The sequence below is a fragment of the Passer montanus genome, unplaced genomic scaffold (genome assembly GCF_014805655.1).
Source record: "Passer montanus isolate IOZ18808 unplaced genomic scaffold, ASM1480565v1 scaffold13, whole genome shotgun sequence".
Taxonomy (NCBI): Eukaryota; Metazoa; Chordata; class Aves; order Passeriformes; family Passeridae; genus Passer; species Passer montanus.
In genome coordinates this window covers 4,766,574-4,781,801 of record NW_024359832.1, presented here as the reverse complement: position 1 = coordinate 4,781,801, position 15,228 = coordinate 4,766,574, and positions in this window count along the sequence as shown.

Genomic DNA, 15,228 nt, shown 5'->3' with positions numbered 1-15,228 from the left:
GCTCCCAGATCTGGTTGTACGTGCTGGCTGCAAACTTGTTCCAAGCCATGCATGGAAGGACATTGCTTGTATGGAAGATGTTCACCTCCTTCACCTGCTTTTATTGCAGGGAGGACATCATTGTGTGGGAACCGAATGATACCTAATCTAACAGGTCCTGGAATCACCCTGAAATGTGGGATGTGCTGCTAATGTACCTGTTTCCCAGTCAGGGTTAGAGAGATAAGGTAAAGCGTTTTCAGACATGCAGTGGGAACAAAACAAGGAAAAATAGATTTCATTTTCCTAGACCTTTCATCAGACAGGAGAGTTTCCTTTGGACATTTCAGACATTTTTATGCAACATGTATGTTAAGTAGATCATGATCCTTGGCTGGTAAGTATTTCATGTTGTTATTCTGTGAAATAAAATCTGCAATTTTCTTCAAAGTTTAACTTGGGGCATAGGCATGTGTTTTCACTCTTCTTGTAGTCTACAGGTTTTATTTGTAAACATAACCATGTAAAAGAAATAATCTTGCCTAATTAATAATTTATTGTTGTTTCATCTGTTTCAAATTTAACTGCTTCTAATTTTCTACTTCCTGCAGGGTGCCCTGATCCATAATTAGTCTGGTGGAAGGATTTGTTGGTATCAGATCTGTTTTCAGGCATGCCAACCACCTCATATATTACAAGAACTCTTTTTAATAAATGCTGGTTTATATTGCAGAATTATCAGAATCCCAGCAAAAGCCCAATATAGCAAAAATTATTTTTACTTTATTTTACAAAATATTTTTAATTTGTAACACAATTGATTTAAAAAAAAATTATGCTCTTGCATACAAATTCTGCCCAGCAGTGACTTCTGGGGTCAGGACTCACTAGTTAAGATACACAACACAATCCATAGGAGGTGAGGATCCTGTCAATTAGGAGATCCATGGTAGGTGTAATTATACACATTACTTGAGCTTCTCAGGGAGGTTTTCATAATTATTTAAACAGCTTTTAAGTAATTAGCACTTCTGAATGTCATTTTCTTGTATCCTTACTACCAATATCCTTAATTAACAGAGAGATTCAGAAAAAAATTTGATGGAATGATACATTGAAAATTTTGAACATTATATTTGTAGTTGCATTGAAGTTTTATACCTTACACTTCAAACTGATCTCATTAATGCAAAAGAACTAAAATATTTAATGGAATGTGACAAAAAAGTGATTTTACCCATTTAAATAATATGATGATGTCTACCTTTTGAAAACAGATGATGGTCCTCCTCTGTCTCCACCTGAAAGATTCTAAATTAATATTTCCTTTGGTATAGAGAGTTGGTGTTGCTTTGGTCTATGAGTCTGAGACAAGTTATTAAATTTTGGCAGCTTTACATAACATGATTACATGAAGAAATTATTTTATATAATACTTATTTGCTGCACATCAATCTGACTTTACGTTCCTAAAGTGAATCTTACAACAATGGGAGATTCATTATTTCAGTGTTAATGGAAATAGTCCTACATTTTGCAAATGTTAATGTTGAAGCTGCACGTTATGGATGAAATGCATACATGGAAAAATGTAATACTGGGGGTTTTTTTCCACTTGTGAAATACAGAAAGGCATGTGAGCTTTTGATCCTGGAGATCAGCAATGAAGAATGAACAATATCTTACTTCTGGAATAAGTAAACTAAATGTTAGGTTTACATTTTTCAGATTACTTTCAGTAGCAATCTGAAAGGTGAAAAGCTGTGAAAGGGTAAGACACCCCCAGGAACAAGATCAAGGGTTCTTCCATCCTATGGAAGCATGCCCTTTCTGGCATGCTAAAAAGGTGAAAAGCTGTGAAAGGGTAAGACACCCCCAGGAACAAGATCAAGGGTTCTTCCATCCTATTTTCTGGCATGCTAGGGATATTATTGTGAGGGATAATTCAAAACCTTAACCTTCCTATATCTTCCTATTCATGTTGCCTCCATTTCCCTCCAGTTCTTCATCTTCTATGCTGATAAACAAATTTTTAAAAGAAAAATGTAAGATTCATAATTTAAAAAGAAGCTGAAGATGAAAGTTCTTTTTATCTCATATGAATGCTCTATGAATGTATTTTTATTATTTTGTTTCTATATCAACGCTACACAATAATTTAATGCATTTAGTGATTCTTCAGATCCTCAGTAGTACTCAGACCTTCTACATAATTTAGTCTAAAATGTTGAAGGCTAAGAGCCAGTGGAAGTAAGCAATGGAGAAAGGTGTAATGGCTCTTATTCTGTGATCTCAAAGGATGGAAATACCTGCCTATTTTGAAACATTCCTTCCTTTTTGGTTGTGTGGGGTTTTTTTTGGTTTTTTTGTTTGTTTGTTTGTTTTTTGGTTTGGTTTGGGTTTTTTGTGCATTTTTTTGAGACTGGCAAAGATGGTAAGAAGTGAGAGCTGGACACTTGCCAAGAAATTGAATCATCTTCCCAAGAAATTGAATAATCATGCTGGAAAGGGTACATATCGGGTACTATTTACTATTGGTAACACCCTACATTTACTCTGTTTTCCTGTTCAGTTAGAACATGTTTTTTATCTTGACATCTGTAATTGGGATATTGCATTTTTAAAAGAAGAGAAAGGGGTGAAGTGGGGTGGGCGGGGAGGTTGGGGGGAGAAGATCAAAATCATCCATAAGGAGAAGAAAAACAAGCAAATACAAAAAAACCAAACCGTGTAGAAAAAGCCTGAGGGGTTGTGGTTTTGGTTGTGTTTTGATTTTGTTTGTTTTTGTTATTGTTGTTGTTTTGCTGTGTTTCGGTTTTGTTTTGGTTTTTTTTTTTTTTTTTAATGCAGGTTTCAGTAAGATGCTGCTGTTAAAATCATTTATCTGCTACATGTAAAGCATACTAGAGCCATCAAAAAATCTTTTTCTTGCACATGGTGGGAGACATGCATCAGTGAGGTAGACTGGGGATGGGTCTAGCAAATAAGATCTCAGTTCTGCAGCTGGGAACCATACCACCTTTCTTTGGAGTGATGGAAAAAGGAAAAGAGTGAAAAGTGCCACAGTGATGCACTCAAGAGAGCAAAACCAGAAAATTATTTACTCTTGTAAAACCCAGCAAGACAATTCAAATCCATTTATTAATAATAAACTCAATAGTGGAGTGCTTTAGCTGCATAATCCTAAATGTTTATTTAGCAGCTGACCATGGTTGTTAGTTACTTTTTAGTGATGTCAACAAACATTCACAAAAAGTAACAAATCTTACGAGCTGATGCTCTTGGAAAAGAGTACCTGCCTCATACATGTATTAAAATAAGCATTAGTAAAGCTGAAGAAGGCAGATGCTTTCTTTCCCTGTCAGAAAATAATCTTAGAAGAAAGTGAGATGAGTACATGAATCTTGCTTACTTTGGAGTAAGTTTTCCTTTTATCCATTGAAATAATACACTTGGTCTATGAATAATCATTTTGCAGAAGCCTGCATTCTATAAATTGCTGTATCTCTACATTTTTCTTAGAAAATAATCCATATTAGTATACCAAGGGTTGTAAATAAAAATAATGTAAGAATCAAAGCATGATCAAAAAATAGGCAGAATGCCCATTTCTAATAATTTCTTTAGCTATTCACTAGGTTGTGGATTTTGTTTCTGTAATTTCAATTATACTATCCACATTTCATTTTCCTTCCCACTAAGAGGGTCATAGTTCCTTCCTAAAATTAATTTGGTGTCTATGGATAGTTTCATTTTGCTAGGTCCAGTCAGCGAGGCTAATTTGACATACTGAATCGTGTTACTTAAGTCAAGAAGGAATGCTTAGATTACTTAGATTCATCTCCTGTATTCTTTGGGTTATATATTTTTTCACAGGTGTTAAACTTACTGATTTCATATGAATTAATTGTTCCATTGAAAAAGACATTAAATAGTGAATCCAATTTTTTTTCAGTATATTGTACACTGCTTAGTCGCATTTGCAGTCACAAATAAGGAAATAACTATTAATTTGTAACCATAGATTTTTGTTCAAGAAGACCCTTAGGATCTTGTATTCCTTGGTTTTTGGTTTGATTTTTTTCTTACTTTAAACTGTTTCTCTGGAACTGGTGTGTGTATATGTGTGTGTTGTAATTAACTTTCCTCTTTGTATATGTTTTTAAAATACAGCATTAGAACTTGCCTATTTTCCATACCATACTTACAAATTACCTTCCTCAATTTATTTACTGCTCTCTATTTGTACATCAAAAATTTCTTACGCTGCTTTTGTCCATTCCTCATCTTGCAATTGATGTTCTCTTCGTTAGTCCATGAGATTTGTAAATCTATCTTAGACTCACTCCTTGCCTTCACTGTCTCCTCCAGTATGGCTGTCATGTCTTTCCAGAAGTGAAAGTTTGAAACTGGCTAAATTAAACATACATTTTGCTCAACAAATTAACAAAGGCTCTAATTTATCTGCATGGCTGTTCTGAACTCATGGTGAATTATTAGACTTCCAGTGTGGTCTTTTCATTTTATAACTAAAAATAAGCATTATTTAATATCTACTCTGAATAAAGAGTAGAAATTGTTGAAGGTTTTTGAGCCCTTGCCCATGTTTCCCTTTCCATCTGAGAACAGCATTTGAAATCTGAAATACAGCCCTATTTTTAATATCAGAACACAGGGTACTTGTATGTCAGATGCCTAGTGCCATTACCTCTAATAATCAAACCTTCAATTTTCTCAGAAAATTAAACAGAATCATTTGACAAGATACATTTTCTAGGAAAGCATGTCAATTGCTTGCTTTATATTTTTACTCTTTGTCTTATATTAATTACAGTCCTTTATATTCATTATTTTTTGAATTCCGTATGAGCTCTCTCATTACTTTCCCCAAGGCTGATGTCTAGCTGGCCTGCCCATAGTCATGTGGGTCAGCCAGCACACTCTGGCTCAATGGTTTCAATGGCACACTTTATTTATTCATTTGTATTTTCTCTGGCATGCAGAGACCTAATTAAAATTGCTACCAAGGGGTCAGAGATATCCTCTATCTACAATTACAGTAAAATGGAGTGGTAATTTTAAAATGTTTTCTCCTAGCAGAATCTTCTGAATTAGATCTGAAAAAGCTTTGAGATTATCAATTTAAATATAATAAAAAAAAATATTATGCAATGTTATGAAGAATACAGTAATCAGATAGTGAACTAAGGGAAGCTATAACCCCTATTTTAAAAAATAGAAATAAGGAAGATCTGGGTAACTATAGGTTGATCTCTCCTTTATGCATAACAAGATCATAGAACAAATCCTCCTGGAAACTATGCTTAGGCATGTGGAAAACAAAGAGCTGATTGTTGACAGCCAGCACAGCTCCACAAAGGACAAATCACAACTAACAAATCTGGAGGCATTTTAAAATGGAGTTACAATGCTGGTGGATCAGGGAAAAACAATTGATGTTGGTTACCTGGACTTGTGTCTCTTGGTGACATTCACAAAATTGAAAGCTGCATCAGGATTTATCTGTACTTGAAGCTTCTTCCTTTCCTCTCTCCAGTTGTGAAATGCAGAGGCACACTGAGTTTTACCTGATTCAATTTAGGCAGAGTGGTCAGATGGTCACAGAAATGATTCTCAGGTGCCCTGTGGCATTTTGTTATCCAGTGCAATACACTTCTCAGTACACCACACTCGAGCTTCTGGAACTGATGAAGTGAAGCTGGGTGAAGGTACTAACTAATTTATAAGCTTAACAGAAATACTTCCATCTCAAGGGTTATGTCAGAAATCTCAGAGGGCACAAATGAAAGAGAAAAAAACAAAAGTGAAAAAATGAGAATCATGAATTCAGATATAGGAAAAAAACCAGTCTCTTAAAGCATTGTGGTTTTACTCAGGTCTGATACTAGCATGCTGAGCTGGTACAGAAAATGATGGATTATTTGAAAACCAAACAATGAGATATCAGCCAAACCTTATCTTCACAGCATGGTAATTTGTGTAATGGCTGATAATCAGATTTTATGGTCCTGACATTGCTTTTCTTCTAAATAACAAGCTGAGTAATCATTAAAAAGTAGTAGACAATGAGTAGATTTGACCTAATTCCTGTATTCCTATTGTAACAGTTACACAGGTTTTAATAATTTCTAGTATCATGCATTCATCAGTAAAGCAGACACTACTGATCTTATTTACTCCTATTTTTTGCTAAATCATACACAAATCTGTCTATCCCTTCCTTAATGACTTCCCCACCACCATCACCCCAACTAGAGGTGTGTCTCCAGCAGGAGCTGTTTGCTGTTTGCTCAGTGGTTGCCTTTCACTGTGAGGATCGAGGTACCACACGCGGCCAGGGCACACCTGGTGTGCTGCCATGGGGCTCGTCACAGATGGCAGCACACAGGCAAAAAAGGGTGTCTGCACCTCTCTGTAGAAAAGGTGAATAATTATAAAAACCTTGGGTTCAGTTTTGGACTGGTTGGAGCTATGTGGGAAGGAGAGAATCTGAAGAAAGAAGGAAAGATAAAAAAGAGAACATGGAGTGCCAGTGCTGCTGTTGATTCCCAAATCTGAAAAAAATTCTGTACATTTGTTCGAAACTGAATGAAGCAGACACATAGTTTGGACCAAAACTATGACTGAAGTTATGGGTTCTTTTCTTGCTGCTTCTTTGTTCTTTAGATTGTTTTCACTCTTTCTCCACTGCTGTTGCAAATTTTGAGTCTTCCATAGACAGGAGAATTCTAAAGCACTCTGAATGTATATGGTATGACATACCTGGAAAATAGCTGTTTAGAGAAAGTCTAATATTATGCAAGTGTAACTGCATTAGAGCAAGTGTAGCTCTCAACTACTTTGTCCTGCTTATTTTAAAGTATGCTTGTATATATATGTTTATACATATATACGCATAAGTTTTGCTCTGTTTTAGACTTGCTGGATTCATAACTGCTGCATATCTGAATCCCAGTACTGACTACAGCATGATTAAAATTTAATATTTTACTATTAGTCAGCTATTCACTGTGTCCATTTTCAAAGTGATGAAACTGTGTGAAAGGAACAGACTTTTCCCTTTGGAAAAAATCCCTTTTTACTGGCTATTTATATCCGACTTCTACGCCTTTCACCCTTTCCCTATGACTCCAAGTGCATTTCTTAGGAACTAGGTGTCACTCATATCCTTAAAAAAATACTTCACCTAGGATTGACTGTGCTTGGGAACTGAACATAAAATGTATAATTTCTGGGGTCACTTCCCTCAAGAAATGAAAAAATCTTCCTTTTTCCAGCTCTTTGGTTTTCAGACTGCCATTCTCATTCAGCGAGGTCACAGGATGAAAACTCCCTTGCTGAAAGCCTGGGTATCGATCATAGTTATGTCTCTGCAGATGCACCATTTTATTGCCTTGCTCTGACATTTCCCTCTGCTTGCTGAGCTGTGCTCTGTTGGTTTATTGGGTCAGGTATTGCCTTCAATGACAGCAATATTCTAGCCATGACACAGGAAATAATCCATTGGTTTATGCAATGCTCATGAAAACATCACACTTAAGTAAAATCTACATAAACTGGTGCAGATGGATCCTGAATGGCTCTGGTCAGATTATGATATGATGCAATATATTCTGTGAAGTGCAAGTGCCATTGCACAAGGGTATTATTAATGCAAGTGGATGAAAATGGATATTTCTGAGGATGAGAAATGTTCTATAGCTCTTTAAGGCAATTCTTGCTCTTACTACCCAGCAGCCACTACAATGATATGTTGCTGAGAAAAGAAGGGAATTGTGTTTATTTTCATCTCAGTAGTTTTTCCCAATTTCCTAAACCCTTCAACTAAATAAAGCTTAGATGTCATTCTGTGGCTAAAATGATTTGACTGAATACTTTTCTTGTTTTAGGGAGTGTTGATTTTTGTAGATATCTTAAAAAATAAATTTATTTAAATTCAAACAGATTTTGATGAATGGAGATAGGCAAAAAATAATTGAAAAAAAATCAGCCTCCACACATAGCTGTGGAAGAGTTTGCAGAGGCACATTCATTATTTCTAGGTCCCTACAGGTCAATAAAAGTCAATTCTGGTCAAGCAGTATCAGTTCTTTTTGTTAAAATGGTATTGTTAGGTAAATTATTGCTCGTTTGTTTCTCTGAGGAGTCTACCCTAGGAGTCACTTCTATGCAGGAGTAGTCTGTTTTAAAAATAATAATTTCCCAAATAATTCCAATACAGCAGTCTTGTGAAACAGCAAATCTTGAATATGTTCAAGTGAACATACTGCTCACTGCTCACAGCTCAGAGATAGTGGCTGATCTGAATCTTCAGATCATCTTGTGGTGAGATGAGAGGTAGATGCTGTTTTTTCTAATGGTGATCTACTGCTATTTGCATTTGTTGTTGCATTTTTGTGGAAAATGAGAGAGAAAAGTAAAGTAACCATAGTTTACCTCTTGCACAAAAAAAATTGTGAAGAGTGCTGAAAAGGAGATTTGTGGTAAGCCTAAGAAAGCACACAGTCATTTTAGCAATCTGTCATATCCTAAATATTAAAACAATTTAGAAGCAACAGTACAAACTGAAAATTGAAGAAGATTCATCCATAACTTTCTGTCCCTGCAGCTTTCTATAAAATCTTTTAATCAAAGAAAACAAAGCAAAAAAAAAAAAAACTACATAACTCTTTTGTCTTAAGACACTTTTTTCAAGATTGTCTTCTGTAAAATTTTACCATATATTCTCTATTTCTGAGAATATGCCTCTGTGTTAAATGTTCACAGAGAAGTGTTTTAGTCTCAGTGCTTCCAGTCACATGAACAGGCAGATGAGGCCACCGAGAATACAAAGGATACTCTGACCTACTATTGTCTTTTTAAGGGGTACCTTGGGAAGTGCTGGGATGTTTTGTTTTCTGCCTGAGAAACTTGTGTATTAGGAAAAGGAACATTTTCCCTGAGTGCCTGAAAACCTCACAGATGCAGACTTCATATGCCAGCAGCCTAGCTGAGCTGCTGGGAGAAGCAGGCTAAACCAGATCCTTGGAATAGTTTGCTTTGTGGGGACTCAGGAGGTGTCTGTCCACGTGGTCATTCAGGATGGATCAAAGCCCATGCAGATGTTTTTCTCACCTTGGATTTAAAGCAAGCACCATGCTCTGGAAAGGGAAAAGCTCAAGCTCTTGATTCTAGACTTGCCTTTTAGCTGTCTCACTGTGGCTGTGAGCCTGTACTGGTGGGGCAGGTTGCTCCCCAGCTGGGCTCACCAGCTGATGTCCTGTACAGAGCCCCAGGTCCAGGTGGACATTTCAAATCAGAGCTACAACAGGCTGGCTACATGGAATGAGAATTTGCTGTCACAGGAGCTTAACAGGTTTGATCCTTCTCTGAAGTTACCCTTTGATCACCTTGTGGGGCAGATACAACCTCAGGGTTAGAGAGGATCAACAAAAAAGGCTGAGATTTCATGACTATATGGGGACATAAATTCAAATATTGCCTCTTACAGAAGACACAGAGAATTGAGCCTTACAGAAAAACATCAACATGGTGTACAACAAAAACCCTAGAGTGTTCATGAGGGACAACCTTTTTACTGTTTCCTCAGCCTGGCTTTTTTACTCTGTACTGCTTTTTGGACCACTGTACTAGAACTCATATTTCATTAGCATTGCAGAAATTTTCAAATCTCTCTTTACTTATTTAGAACCTGACAAAGCCTTTAAATTTTTGACCTAAGAATGTGAAAACCATGTAAAGGAATAAAACCAGAACTGCATCTCACAAAATATTACTAGGTTTCTGTAATTTTTGAACTGAGCATCCCAAAGGGAGTGTCTATAATAGCCTTCATATAACAAGAAAAGAAAATAGCAACCATAAACCCCCTTACCTGTTAATGTATCTTCTATTGATCTTGCAAATAAGTTCATCAGAGAAATACAAAGTGTTTAAAGTGATTTCTGGGTAAAGCACTGCACTCCCTATTACAGCATAAATGGTCCCTAAATAGGCATCTTTGACAAGCAGCACAGAAAAATAACTCATTAGGAAAACTATTTTAAAATAGTTTGTTTCTTCATTGAGGGAATGGGGTATTATTGCCCTAGAATGATTTAATTCACCCTAATTATATGCTGTTTGATATCTGCAGCTGTCTTGGAAGCAGGCTTCTGCTGTGTAAATCCAAGAAATGTTTCTCATCTCATTTGAAACCCCAAAGTACTCTAATTTTCAAAGGAATTTTAAGCTTATCTCTACTTATATTCATTGAAATTTTCAGAGGAATATCAAAAGAATAACTCAAATTTCTGAATCGTTTCACTTATATAGACTATTCATCCTCAGAGTACCTCATAAATGTATATACATGGAATACAATGTGCATTTGCACTACAGTGTTAAAAAGTTGTGTAGAGGCATGATTGTATGTAGCCAAGAACATCTTTGGTTTGAAATGTTCATAGAACATATCAGTATAAATTGTGGGGTTTTTTTCTTTTTTCTTTGAATTTCAGTTTACTTTAGAACAGATGTGAAGCTGTCTCTTCAGCAACTTTTTATCATAGTCATTACACAGCACCATTTTGGTTGACATGGAAAAACCTAAAGAGGAAAAATTTCAGAAAAAAAAAAGTTTTATATGCATCCTTCAATGTCTTTGGCAGTAGCTGTCCTTGTTACAGTGCCACACTGCATAATACACATAATGATGATGTGCAGGATTTTTAATTAAATATTTATTCATGGATGGTCACCAGAAATGGCAATCAGCAAACACTGGTATTTATTCTGGAATACTGCCATCAGTTCCAGGCAAGACAGGAAAGTGAGCAAGGGGGAGTGAAAAACCACCAGGACCTGTAAAATGCACAAACATTCAGTAAGTGATGGCTTTTTTCTCCTCTTTACAAATTACACCTAATCAACACCTACAAATCATACACCTAATCAACAAAACAGAGCAGTTTGTTTTCTTCTGCTCTGAAGGAAAATGCTCCCTTTATTAATCTTGGGAAGGGTTACAAATAGTTGGGAAACAAAACAATGGGAAGTCAAATGCTTTCTTTCAAACAAAAATACCTTAAAAAGACAGAATTCTAATCAGGGATTAGAAAGTTTAAAGTAAAATCAGTTTTATATTTTGGAAGTAGAACATGAGCAGAATTTCAGTAGTAATTCAAAAGAAAAATTCAGAAAATTCCATCCATAAGGGTGGAACTTGCATCCATTAAGGGTGTTTTCCAGGTAAACTCCTTAGGAAACTGTAACTGTTTCAGTGCCACACATCTTAACAGGACTAGCTTAATTGAACATGAGGAGTCTTGAAAGGGACACCTTCTACATTACTTCTACCATAGAAGCCAGCTCATTAGACACAGTTTTAGACTATCCAGTGCTTCCCAGGTTCCTACTTCTCTAGTCCCAAATCTCCTACACACTCTCTTATAACCCATATTCGCAAAGGGAAAGCACCAACAAAAATAGAAACAACAAAAATCTTGTTCCTCTTTGAAAGAAATTAAGTACAAGGTTTGGTCAATGAATCCCAATTTGCCACGGATGTTAAAATCTCTCATCCTCAAGTTCTTAAAATCAATTCTTCCTTTGCTCACAGTTTCTTATTTCACCTATTTTATCTGCTCCATCCTGACATTCTAGTTGCAATGGTTCCCTTTACAAGTTTCCCAAGGCTCTTCATGTATTAAGCAGTGAATGAATGTTATTAGCCATCAAGCTAAAAACGTGGTTTAAATGGAGGTTCATGAAATTAAATGTTCTTTTGTGGATGTAGCATTAGATATTAAAACCAAAGAAAAGCTGCAATGACGTTAAGATGGTCACCTGAGTATCCTGAAATTATCTTTTGGGGACCGGAAACTTCCATTCACAAAGGAAGATATCAGAAATTATTAAAAATTGCTCATAATCTAAAAATAAATGCTATATTGGGAAAACAGATTAAAGCTGGAGTATCTCAATTTTTAAACAATTTTAATAAAAGAAACCTCATTCATTTTAAACACATGCAAGAATATTCTTCAGGGACTGTTTCAAAACTACTTTTAGGGAATTATCTGGAAAGAGCTATAACTCAGAACTTTGCCAAAATGCTGTAATGTACAAAAATCCCAGGATTCAGAATTAAAATAGTTTTCAGTCAAATTTTCAATTTCCCTCTGTCTTAAATAAATGGGCAGATCATAAGTAAATGTGAGTATACAAAAACACCTTTATTTTCAATTGAAGGCAAAACTGGTAAAAAAATGTGGGAAAATATGAGTACACAAAATCAGTGGAAAAAATGGCATTCAACCAATGCAGTTTATTATTTTCCTAGATTATTCCACTTCATGGAATGTGAGAAATAGCAAATGCTGGAACTACAGAGATGTATGTGACCATAGAAACATTGTGCCAACATATGAAAAAGCTGTGATATAATACCAGTATAATAAGTTCTTCCGGTGGGACTTTAAACACCAGGAGCTAAGGACGTTCACCTTATGTTTAAATCAATGTTAGAATAACAAAGTATAAAGATTTTACTTGCTAGCAATTTCTACAGCAAATTAGAAGCATATCAGAGAAAAAAATTGAAAGTTTCAATGGAAGCCTTTCACTTTTAAGTCACAGTTTTGATTGTGTATAGTGATGACTTTCTCAAGTTTTCAGACATTTCCTTCTCAGTGATTCTTCATCACTTTCCCAAAATTATAGAAATTAGCCTTGAAAGGATGCCATCTATCTTTTTTAGCATCTTAATTGTCTTCCAAGGGGTGCCATAGACTACACATTTAGTGTATGCCAATTTTTTCAAAGTAGTACCAAATAGATCCTTATTTACAGCTAGAGGTTCTTCACCTGGGTTTCTTTTTCCCTAAGAACATGGCCTAGGTGAAGACTGAAACAAAGAAGGAATTGAGCATCTCAGCCTTATACAGCATCTGAGGCTGCATCAGGAAGGGGCTGAGTACTGGGACTGTTTACCCTGGAGAAGAAAAACTTCCAGGGATCTTACCACTGTGTGTCAGTAGCTGGTGTGGGAGGAGGGAATAAATAAGACAGATCCATTTTCTCCTTCATGCTATCAAGAGGCAGGACAAGAGACAACGGGCGCAAACCAAAACATAAAAAATTTCATTTAAGCTGTTTTACTGTGAGGATGGTTGAACTTTGGAACAGGTTGCCCAAAGATCATGTTTCCTCAGAGATGCTCAAAACCTGACTGTATGTGGCCCCCCTGCTTCAGCTGGTCCTGCCTGTAACTTCATGTGTTTTACCAGATGATTTATGAGAGCCCCTTCAAACATCAACCAGTCTGAGCTGTGTGGTTCTGTAACAGATACTGCTTGGTAAATTCACATTCCTAGACATAATTACTAGAGTTTGTGGTAAAAACAATATTCATGCACTTTTTACTCTCATTTTTAATTTTTATAGATTTATGTTATATAAAAAATAGATTTATATATTTATCTATAGATATGGAATTGCCACGTACTTAAGCTTATGTAGCAGAAAGGGGTATGATAGCATATGGACACTACCAGCATCTCCTTTAGTGAAAAAAGAAAATGAAATTTCTGTGTAAAACTTAATTTAAAATATTTCTTACTCTGCTTCTCTCCAAGATCCTTCATCTGTGCACTTGTTCATGACAGCAGCATTCCAACACCTGAAGTAAGGCAGGCGGGGAGTTTTATTCAGCAGATATGTAAATTTTGTGTTGATGAAGATTTTTACACTGCATGTCTGGAGATGTCTGGCTTGTACTTTTCAAATTCCCATTTCAGACAGAGTCTTGCTGAGCAGAGTAGTCTGCTTTAATCTTGGGCTCAGCAATTTGCCAAGGATTACATGATTTAGACTGCATTCATAAGTAAATGAGGACCTGATGAGACCCTTTCACTTTATGTCACTTAGAAGAAGGAGGTAAAAGAGATCTAATGTCATATAAAACTAAGTCCATGTATTTGGAATACCACAGGCAAAATTTTTTACTATCTTTTGAAAAATATCCTGTGACAGTGGTAGAAAGAGTAAACAAGGTCTGCAGAACGCAGATGTATGAGAAGAAAGCAGATGAGAAAGATGCAGGGTTATCTGAAACATATTTTTATTAAGATGTTTGTTGAGACAGCAGGAAATAAAGATGAAAATATTAAAATAAATTTTTGCTGTGCAGTTTCAATAGGATTAAAAAATTAATTACATGGCATTCTTTGAAATCATTCAGAAAGATAAGCAGCAGTAGGCTTGGTGAAAACCATGGGTTTGGGTTTACACAAAAACTCCACAAAGCAAACCAATTTGCAACAAATGTGTCACAACAGGGGCAAACTGATGCTGGAAAAATTAACTTTTATTTGAAAAACTAAATCATACAAACAGGTGCATACAATCTGTAGTATTAAAGTCACCGTACCATCTCTCTGCAGGACTTTTCTTCATGATTCATCAACCTTTCATGGATACATATACAAGTGATATATAGTAAAATTGTTGGAAAAGATAGTAAGAAAATTTGTCAGAAATTAACCACTTCAAGTGGTGTGAGATGTATGAGATTTAAAGAATAGACTTACTGACAGAATTCAAGCTTTCCAGAATAGTGGGCAGCTGAGAAATTTTACCCTGTGTGGAATGGACATTGGGAACCAAAGACACTTGGCTGTGTTGTTAGCTGACTTTCTTGGCATCTTATAATGCCAGGATTGTCAAGCAAACTGCTTCTGGCAAGAGGTTTTTTTGAGCAGTGCCATGGAAATTTATATATGACAAACTTTATGGTCCTGTCATCACTGTTGGTTCAGCAACTTGCTAGGGCAGCTGAAGTACTGTGACAATATTATGTGCTGAAGAATAAATTATTCTGTACATGTCTACATTTATTTTCAGTGAATAGCAGGATTGATCTGCAGCACAAACCAATCTGTTCTGGAAATATAAGATAATATATACTTGGCAGTAAATGTGAAAGTAAGATACCAGTTCCAGACCAACTCTGTGTACTCAGATCTTCTCTAGGACTGTTGTAGTTTCCTATACCTAAAAAGTAGTTTTGACTACTAGAAATTCTGTGTCTTCCTGATATATTTGGTTTTTGTTTCAGCCAGCTTTTGTCTTCTTTCTCAAACTGTTCACTCATTTTTGTTGCTGATGGACAGAATCTCTGCATAGTAGCCTGGCAAGTATCTTAGGAGTTTTAGCCTTGCGCACAATATCACACAAAAAGTTGCTCAA